The sequence below is a fragment of the Marmota monax genome, unplaced genomic scaffold (assembly GCF_021218885.2).
Source record: "Marmota monax isolate L192 unplaced genomic scaffold, Marmota_monax_Labrador192_F-V1.1 WCK01_AAM20220418_F8-fsc00316, whole genome shotgun sequence".
NCBI lineage: Eukaryota > Metazoa > Chordata > Mammalia > Rodentia > Sciuridae > Marmota > Marmota monax.
The window spans coordinates 261,856-271,996 of NW_026693064.1; positions in this window are offsets into that span (position 1 = coordinate 261,856).

Genomic DNA, 10,141 nt, shown 5'->3' on the forward strand with positions numbered 1-10,141 from the left:
CTTGATTCATTCCGGGGACATGCCACACTGAAGTGTGCCAGAGCTTGGAAGATGCATTTGGATCTTATTTCCACTTCCCTGATGAGGGTTGCATGTGCTCCCCATAGGTCAGCTCTAGCCAGAGCCATGTCCCTTGGGATTCTCCATTGCAGACCACAGGAGCCCTTTCTCCTGGTGTTGACACAGGAGGATTTGTTAAAGGATATTGGACAGTTTGAAAACTTCCAGAGTATTTAAGAATCAGACACAACACAGCTGGGAGAAACAGCCAATCATATCAACCCCTGTTCTAGCAAAGCTAGTGCTGCAGTCACCACCTGCCACTGGGCACTTGGTGCAGGGGCTCGGCCACAGAGCTGGCCAGGGAAGCCTCTGTCTGCTGGTGGCCCTCCCTTCCACTGCTCAGGGTCCTAGCCCAGTTCACTGGTGCATCAACCAGGCTGGAGCCAGGCCACACACCTGTACCCCACTGCAGGGGAATGAGCCTGGCGACCCCCTGAGAGGGCCTGGCGTGGATGCCTGTGGAGCTGTCTTTCAGCATCTGCCAGATCCCTCCCTGCCCAAGTTTGGCAGAGACCGTGAAATTCGAGAGTTGGAGCAGAGTCTGTGTTGTCCCTGTTCAAGGCGAAGCTCCAAAGTGATTTTGAGCCTGCTTCCTACTTTGGCTAAAAATCCCATGTCCCAGAGCCTGGTGAGCTGCTTGGACCTCCCCTCAAAAAGAACTCGCTGCAAGAGGCAGATTCAGCGGACAGCTGGAGGAGCTCGAAGACTTGCCTTCCCTTTGGAGCAGGGCCAGTCCTTTCAGGCAGCCCCCAGCCATACCAAGCTCTGTGGAAACCCAGGCCCTGTCCCTGTCCACCAATGCAGGAGGCAGCTGATGACAGGCCTTGGCTCTGTAGCTCCTGATGGGTCGCCCAGGTGGAAACCTGTGTCGGGTCTGCATTGCCATCCAGCCCCTGCTCCCTCCTCTCTGTGTCCTGCACAGGCAACTATGCCCCCAAACCTCTTGCTTTCCTAATTCTGTCTCAGCGTCTGCTTCCTAGGGGATCCAAGTGACACATGGGGCTTTGGCAAAGAGAACTGGCAATAATCCATTAAAGATAATGGAGTGTTTATACGCAATTTCAGTATTTCCTCTTTGATTCCTCTCCCTTTTAATCTAAGTCTAATCCAATAGAAAATTCCATCATCTCCACTTTCAAAAATGCATCTTGAGTTTCTCTTCTTTCCCCCAACTCACTCCAGTGCTGCCCCCCCCCCCCCCCCCCGACTTGGTGGCTTCCTCAGTTCACTGCGTGTGTAAGAACCCGATTTCCATGCAAGGTTGTGTGCTGGGCAATGGGTGTCACTGTTTCTGCACCATGTTTAAAATGGGTGATTACTATTTTTTAATTTTGCAGTGCTGAGGGGGGCACCTAGGGCCTCACATTTGCTCAGCAAGTTCCCTGTCACTGAACCGATGCCCAGCCCAATTTCTTTTTTAGGGCAGGACACAATTCAACCTACAACGGGCCTGGAGGAGGCCTCTTGTTCTCCCTGCTTCCTTTCCTGGGTTTCAGAGTTCAGGGTGGTCTTCTAAGCACTTGATGGGACAGGACTCCCTTCCTTGCTGGGTTCTCGCTGTCCTCCTTGTCCTCTCTCAGGCCCCTCTCCTGCTCCGTTCCGCTCAGCAGGGTCCTCCCAGCTCGGGGCTCCTTGGTTGTCTGCTCTGCCTCCTCTGGAAGCTCCCACCCTGCTCTTCACCTAACTGGGTCTTTCTTTTTGTTCAGGTCTCAGCTCAAATGTTGTTTTTTCCAAAGAGGTCCTCACTGCCTACTAGTGAGGCAGTGATCCACTTGGAACTTAAGAAGGGACACCAGTCAGGATAGGCAGCACTGTTCTGTGCCAACAAGGATCCCCAAATCCCAGTGACTGATAAGAGCTACATGTCACCCAGGACCCTGCAGCTCCCATGAGGTCCGTGAAGGTTTGCTCTGGGACATACTTTGGTGGACACTCTTTGCCTGGAATGTTACTGGGCTTAGGGTAGAGACGAAAGAGATGGTGACCATGAGCCTGTTCTCAAAGCTTCTGTCACACGTCACTGACTGAACAAACCCACGGACACTCTTGAGTTCCACAGGGCACGGGGCGGGCAGTGTTTTCAGGGAGCAGCGCGTCAGGTCCTGGGGCCTGCGGTCAGCCAGCTGTGAGCCGATGCCCCCTCCCCGAGGCGGCAGATGCTTCGAGGGCTAACTCGGTCCTCCAGAAGGGCGCCCCCTTCTGTGTTTTCTATTTCTTCTTGTTTGCTTTTTTTTTTTTTTCATAGCAATTATGGCCGCTGGAAATTGTGAATAAATCCACATTTATTTAGAAATGGTGGGTCTGATGTTGCTCAGTGGCAGAGCACTGGCCTGGCATGGCCAAGCCCTGGTTCCATCCCCAGCAGCACGAAAAACAGAGCACAAGCAAAAAACTGTGTGCGTGTGTGTGTGTGTGTGCACGTGTGTGTGCATTCATAAGTGAACACACAAACTTGAAGGAGCGGGCAAGAGCCCAGGTTTTGTTACCAGATAGAGCTTCCTGGGAGTCCCAGCCTCCTGCTCTTGGCATGAGAATCAGCAGCAGCGTCCTTCAGTGTAAAACAGGAGACTTGGGCACAGAGGGCACTGGAGAAGCAGGGCTCCCTCCCAGGCTGCTGCTTCCCTGTCAGCCTTGTAGGTTAGCATGTGTTTATTTTAGCACATACGAGCAACAGCATCACATTTATTACGCTGCGATAAATACAAAACAGTGTTTTTATTATACTGGCTTTAATTCAGAAACCATATCCATTTGGGATTGACTGTGTTTTTCAGTCACCTACCCCAGTTAATTAATTTTGTAACTTATAAATCAATTAAAGTAAATTGATTTAATTAGTGAGCTCTTGCTTTGCTATCTCGTCTCATATGTTCTAATTAATGAGTCATATTTGGCTTTAAAAAATGACATCGGTTGTTAGAGTGACTTTTGTTTCCATTTGTGAATCTGTTTTGTTATGCCTTTAAGTAATTAACACATCTATTTTTCAGCAATGATAAGTCCTAGGCTCGAGCAGGGGCCTCATGGTAGGTCATGGGCGTGGCGGGGGAGGGGGTCACCCTTGGAAGAGATCAGGAGCTCTCACAGGACTCCAGGAGTCCCTACAAGCAGGAGCTGTACAAAAGAGCAAGCCTGGCCCCAATTCCTCTGACTTCCTGTCTTCTTTGGGGTCTTCTCTCTCACATGCTTCCACCTGATGCCCTCCAGAAGGCCTTTGCCAGAGTAAATCAGACACCAGTTCCCTGCTCTTGAATCCCTAGACCTGGGAGTTAAATAAACCTTTCTTAAAAAATAAAGTACCCCATCTCAGTTCTTTTGTTATATCAACAGAAAATAGACTACCATATATAGCCATTCTTTACCACAGAGAAATCAGGATTTTTGGAGTCAGACAGGCTTCCTCTTCCTCCTTCTGATCACATGGGATCCACTTGTAACTGATACAGTTGACTGTGGCTGGACAGGGTGCTGTAGCACTAGGCTTGGGAATGAACAGGGGATAAAGCATGGGAGCTTCTGGAAGTGAGAGCTGCATGCACAGTCTCCTAGCAGAAGCAGCCTGCTCAGGGGTGGAAGGACAATGACGGGAGGAATAACGTCTCCTCCAATCAAATATCTTAATCCTCTCTGTTCTGCTTGGGATTCAGATCTCATGGAGGAAGGGCCTGGTGCACCTTCTCAGGTTGTACATCTACCCCTCAGCTAGGGTGGGCAGGCAACGGTGAGACCACCAGAATGCATCCAATAAAGAGCAGGCTATTCCCCAGGAACTGGGATGTTTTCACCAGAAAAGTGGATGCCTGGCTGGCAAAACGGACAGGTACCTGCTGGGCAGCCTTTGCAAGACAAAAGGTCCAAGTGTGACATCTCCTGACCTGTGCCTACCTCCTGGTTTCAGAGATAGGGAGTCACCTCACCTGCCAGCAATCTTGTTTGGCTTATAGTAACATTCGCTTTTCTGGGGGTGGAACTGGAGGCCAGCAGGGTGGAGAAGCCTGGCTACGGCCCCTGGGTAGACATTAGTGAAGCCGCCCTTCTAGCCCAGGTGTGTCTCACTCAGGTGGTCCCCCTGAGGCTGGCCACTGCCTCATGGCATTAGGACACCTAGAGCTTGTTAAGAGCCACAGCTGAAGGGGCCCCAGCAAGCTTCTAGCTGCCAGCTGATTGGCTCCTCTGCAGTGATGCTCATTGGGCTGTTTCCCCGCCCTTTCAGACCACAGAGCTGCTCATTGGGGGACTTTTTTGGCTCCGCCCATGCGACCCAGCCAATCGGCCTCAAGAGCAGGAGGAGTGGGGGCGTTGAGAGGCTTGTGGGAAGCTGGTGGTGGCAGTTGGGCTCTGAGGGAATTCCTGAAGAGCTTGTGTGGTTTGGCGTGTGTATGTGTTCTAAAAATAAAGTTCCTTTGTGCTTGATAAGTGGCTCCTGAATTGTGCCCAGCCAGACTGCGGCAGGAGCCGGCTTGGAATAGAAGGCAGTTCTGTTGGGGGGAGGAGAAGTGAGAACCAAGCTGGAGTAGGGGAAGGCCTGGGCTCAGGATTCCCCGGTGAGCTGAAGGGTATTGCCTCCCGAGCCCCACAGACGCGAGAGCAGCTTTCGCTTCTGACCAGCACTGACCGCTAGCCTCGAGTCTACTTCAGCACTTGTTGGTTATTGTTTGTTTGTTTTTCTGCAGTCTCTCCCCTGAGCTTCATGTTTTCAATAAATGGTCTAGAGAAGACTCTCTAAGGTGACTCGAATAAATTGTATCACAATCTAAGCAATTTGTGTGAACTAGACTGTCTTTTTTCTTGCCATAAGTTATGGTTTTGCTAGTAAGTGCATTAATTTTTTTTCAACAAAATTGAAACTCATGGCAATTCTATATATTTTTTTTGTGCAAAAGGTATCTGTCATTCACAACTAAAATATAAACTCTGAGGATTAGGATGCTGTTGAATTTACTGCTGTCAACTTAGTGCCAGGAAGAGAAGCCGGAGGTAACAGGCCCCCAAGCATTTTTCTGGAATGCAGGCTGGTGTGGGACCCTTCCAGCCCTGCTAAAGGTGTGGGCGTGCCTGCAACCCCAAAAGGCTCAGCTGGGCTTGGTGCACTCCAGGCATTTCCTAAGACTGAGGGCTGTGGATGAGGAAGGGGACACCAGCCAAGGCAGAGGCACGGCCAGTGTGCGAGTTGGCTCAAGGGCAGACAAGGCCCAACAAAACCACAGGGAAGCTAATATTGCCGAGCTGTTCTCCTTGGTCAATCTTGATTTTCCTCATCTGCCTTGATTCCTTTGCCTTTTTAGATTTAAAACCTAAAATGTTGAGAATAAAATTTTGAAGTGGAGACATTTCCTGATCTCTGCTTCAGACGAGATGGAGTCACAGGGATTGAATTTACCTCTCCCCCCTGGAACAACCGATAGCAGGACACACCACATTACACCTTGGTCTTCAAGATCCTGGACACAAGGCACCAAGATAGTGATCCTCCAAAGACAGGAGGCAAGGGAGATGAGCTCAGCTGGCCTGGTTTCCTACACAGGCTGTGGTCAGGGAGGGAGGACACAGGGGAGTCAGTTAGCCTCCCTGAGTGAGGAAACAGCACCGAGTCCGGGGAGACAGGCAGGCCAGCTGAGGCTGTGCAACGGTACTAGACTAGAGACTGCGGGGGAGGCAGAGAAGGCTCCAAAGATCTCAGACTCACCTTTGAGTCTCATCAGGAACTAGCCAGCACACCAGAGCAAGGAAACAGGGTGGCCACCAGAGGGAACCAGATGTATCACCCACCCAGGGCCAGGAACAGTGTCTGTCACCACCAGCCAGACCGGAAAACCTCATGCCTCAGGGACATTGGGTGGATCACACAGAAGAACCTGGCCCCGTGGTGCAGAATAATCAGCCCCAACAAAGCACTGCCCAGACCTGGCTAATAAATACCCAAAGTAAGACCTGTAAGGATTAGACTGTGTTCTAGAGCAAAACTCATTAATTTTCATAAGGGTATCAAAAAGAGGTGACATCCAACAAGATAAAATTAACAATATGTGAATTCCAATAAAAATCGATAGGCATGAAGAGAATTAGACAAATCTGAGGAGAAAAATCATCAGAGTTGAGCAGGGATTAGAATTAGCAAAGAAGGACATTAACATAGTTACTCTAACTATATGTCATTTATTCAGAGAGGTCAGGAGAGACGGGGGGTATAAAAAGGCACTAGATGAACTTTGAGAGAATAAACAGAACTACGTCTTAGCAAGAGATCAGACACTGCACAGGAAAAATGCTAGTTACCTCAAAGAAATGGCCACAGATACTCTCCAAAACGAAGAGAAAAGGGAGTCAGAAAGAGGGACGGTGTCGTGAGCCGCAGGCCAGCTCGAGCACTTGTGCTGAGATGCCAACAGGGAAAGGCAAGAAAAGAAAATACTGGAAGAAATAATGACCGCAAATCTCCAAAGTTGACAGTCAGCTCATTGGTACAGAAAAATCTCAACAAATCCCCAGCAATTCAGGGTGAACAAGACCGAACCAAGGCACATCTTGAGCAGATTGTCCCAAGTCAGTGACGAGGAACAGAGTCTGAAAACCGCCAGAGGAGACACCATGTGATGGACAGAGGAGTGATGGTGCTGAGGGCAGATTCTCACTGGAGAGACAGAGCGGGCCACGCCTGAGTACACCCGCAGGGGCGCCTCAGTCTAGCTTGCCACACCTGGAAGACCCAGCTTTAAAAAAGTGAAGGCTCAGCGAAGAACTTCAGAGACATAAAAGTTGAAAAAATCAGTCCCCAGAAGAAGGAATTCCAAGAAACGTTGATGGTAGTCCTTGAAGTGGATGATGTCAGATGGAAACTTGGACCTATGGCAAAGAAGGAAGAACGACAGAGATAGTACATGAGAAATATATATTTATTTCTCCTTCCTTAGATTTCTTTAAAAATAATTAACTGCTTTAAAGGACATAAAAGAATGCCCTTGTAACATTCTTAACTACTCATGAAATGGTATCCTATCACTTGAAGGTAGATATCTGCATATTTAATTCTATGAGTCAGTTTTCTGTCACTGTGACAAGATACCTGAGAAAATCAACTTAGAAGGAAGAAAGTGTTCTTTTAGCTTACAGTTTTAGAAGCTTCAGTCTGTGGTCACTTGGCTCCCTCATTTCTGGGCCTGTGGTGAGGCAGAATGTCATGGTAGAGAGCCTGTGGCGGAGCAGAGCTGCCCACCTCCTGGTGGTTAGGGGTAGTGGGGAGAGACAGGTGGGTGCCAGGGACAAGAGGTAGTCCCCAAGGCCCTCCCTCCAGTAACCTACTTCCTCCAACCACAGTGGGCTTCCCATAGTTTGCACCTCCTCCCAGGAGGACATTCAAATTACTGATCCATCAAATGGACTCGCCCACTGATGAGGTCAGAGCCTTCACCGTCCAATCATTTCCCCCAAGCCCCGCCTCTCAACACTGCTGCATTGGGGACCAAGTCTTCAGTAGCTTTCAGGGGACATTCCAGATCCAAGTCACAACAAAACTCTACAGCAACTATGAATATAACCAAGAATCACAGAAAATAAGCCAATAGGGGAGAAAACAAAACAGTTTAAAAACTACTTAGAGGCAGGGGGCAGCTCACTGGTTGCCTAGCAAGCAAGTGGCCTTGGGTTGGTCCCAGCATTGCCCCAAACCAAAAAGCAGAAGAAAACAAAACCAAACCCTACTCAGTCACTTTTATAGAAGGGGGGGCAGGAAAAAACGTGAGGACAGGAAGATGTCACAATGGGAGACACGTGGCACAGGCCGCTATCTCTCCACCACTGCTGCCAGCTGAGGTGTTGATTTTTGGATGGCTTTAAACAACCTAGGTGTTGATTTTTGAATGGCAATAATAACTATAGGAGAGGAAAACAGGACACAGGATTGGGAATTTTGGAGAACAACTTACATTCATCCTCTGAAGCATTGTGGTTCTGTTAGTTACTCCGGGCGAGCCCAGCGCTTCTTTTCACCAACACCATAAGCAGTCATTTTGGGCTTGAAGTCAGCTTTAAAAATCCTGAACCCACCTACAAAGATCATCTGAGACACTTGACAGCTCCGCTGTTTTATTTATTCTTTTGTGAGATTGAGCTCCCCCTTGGATAGTGTGCCTTCTGTATCCATTGACTTTTACAAACCTTGAATAAAAATCTGTTGAAAAGCAGCCTTTTAACCCCCCACCCCCGTGGTGCATAAATCACCAGGCAGAGCTCAAAAGACATGCCAATCCCAGGAACAAAGGTGCTTTGTGTGGGTCCTTGCTCCTGGGGAGAGCTGATGCTAATACCTGCCTGCATTTAAGAGTCCTGAGCTTGAGGCTTTGTGGGGAGACTTTTACAGAATGAAATGAAAGGTTTGTGTTTTACCTTGCTTCAAGGGAGACAAATTGGAAAAACCTCCAAATCTCTAGCCAAACTGTGAGTTCCTCTGAAATTCACTCTCTGTGCAAAGTGAAAGTGAAGGGAAAATGAGAAATGAGAGATGGGAGAGCGAGAAGTGAAAGATGGAGACCAGGAAGACCTACCTAAGAGTTTATTTGTCAGAGCTGACAATTAAGGCCATCTCTCTATAGGAGAGAGAGGCAACACAGGCTTTACTTCTGGGACTTTTAGGAATTAGAGCTGGGCAGGTCCTAATGTGGGCAGTTAAGGGTGGGGTTGGTATGAGGGCATGGTGAGCCTTTCTCAGAAATGTCCTTGGGCGGGAAAGCGAAACTTTTCCCTTAAAATGGCGGCTGTCACTTAAGATGGCCATCCAGATGCTAAGCAAAGACCTTATAGAAACCCTGAAATTTTAGCTGCATTTTACTTTTTCCTCCTCCCTCCAGTATTATATTCAAAGGCCAGGGACCTACGTCTGGCAGAAAGGAATCTCAGGTGTCTGTCTTTGAATTATAGAAATGTAGAGAAATAGTCCAACGCTCTTCTTCTCCTGGATCTCCCCCAGCCTCTCTTTGCGTTCACAAGTTTCTATTTGCTGCCTGGCTTTCTGGGTCTTTCTTGTAGGCTAAAGCTAAAGAGGAGATTTGATATTCTGACATTAAAAATGACAAATTTTCTTGAGGTTGGAAGTATGTCTCATCCACTACACAAATGGCATTGTTGATCTGATTACCTGGGCCTGTCGGGTGAGGGAAAAAGGCAAAGATTGGCATAAGCTAGTTTGAAAGAATGTCAAGGATTTTTCCAGCAATGAAAGAGAATTTCTTTTGAGATGCTGCCCAGCTTAAGAGAGACGCAGACATGAAGTGTGTTATGAATGGCATTTCCTTTCTGCAAGATTTTGGTCAATAATGATGGCTTTATAGCAGGTATATTCTGCCTGTTGAGCTGGTGCTGTGGAGTCCAATGCCCCTGGAGACTCAGTCTCTCTGTGGTTGTCCTGGCTCTAGTGGGTAGAGTATCGGGGGTGTTGCAGGGTCTTTGTCCCGGGGCGGGGGGGCGGGGGCAATTCTCAAGGACTGCCATTACACAGAACATTCACCCCTCAACTTGGTCTCATCCTGCCCTGCAGACCCTGCTGCCCTGATCTAGGGGTGGGTAGCCTGTTCTTTGGGGGTTTCTGCCCCTGGGCCCTGAGAAGCTTTCCCTCTCCACATGGAATAAGTAAGGGAGCCCCAGCCCTTTCCTGTCTGCTGTCTTTTATCCCCAAATTCCCAGCTTTCCAAGGTGCTGAATCTACTCCCTCCCCCCTGCTTATTTCTAGGCAATGGTAGTAGAAACTTCAGGATGGGGAGAATGTGGGGAGCTACATACTTGGGCTCACATGCCTTGAACTAGAAACATCCTTTAATATGTGTTTATTCCTAAAAAGGAAAGAGAGATGAAATAAAGCATAAAGAAGCCTGGAGAAGGCCTGCCTTAACTAAATGATCTGGAAGGGTCCCATTATACACACTTAAGGAATGTGGTTCTTGGGGCATGTATATGGAAAAAATTCCATGTGCTTATGTCTGGGGCCCTGCATGTGACACTAAGGCTGTTGGAAGCAGGACAAAGTGATAAGCACAGGCAAAGGAGTCTGTCACTCATGTGGTCCCTCATCTAAAACCAAGAGGTAGTG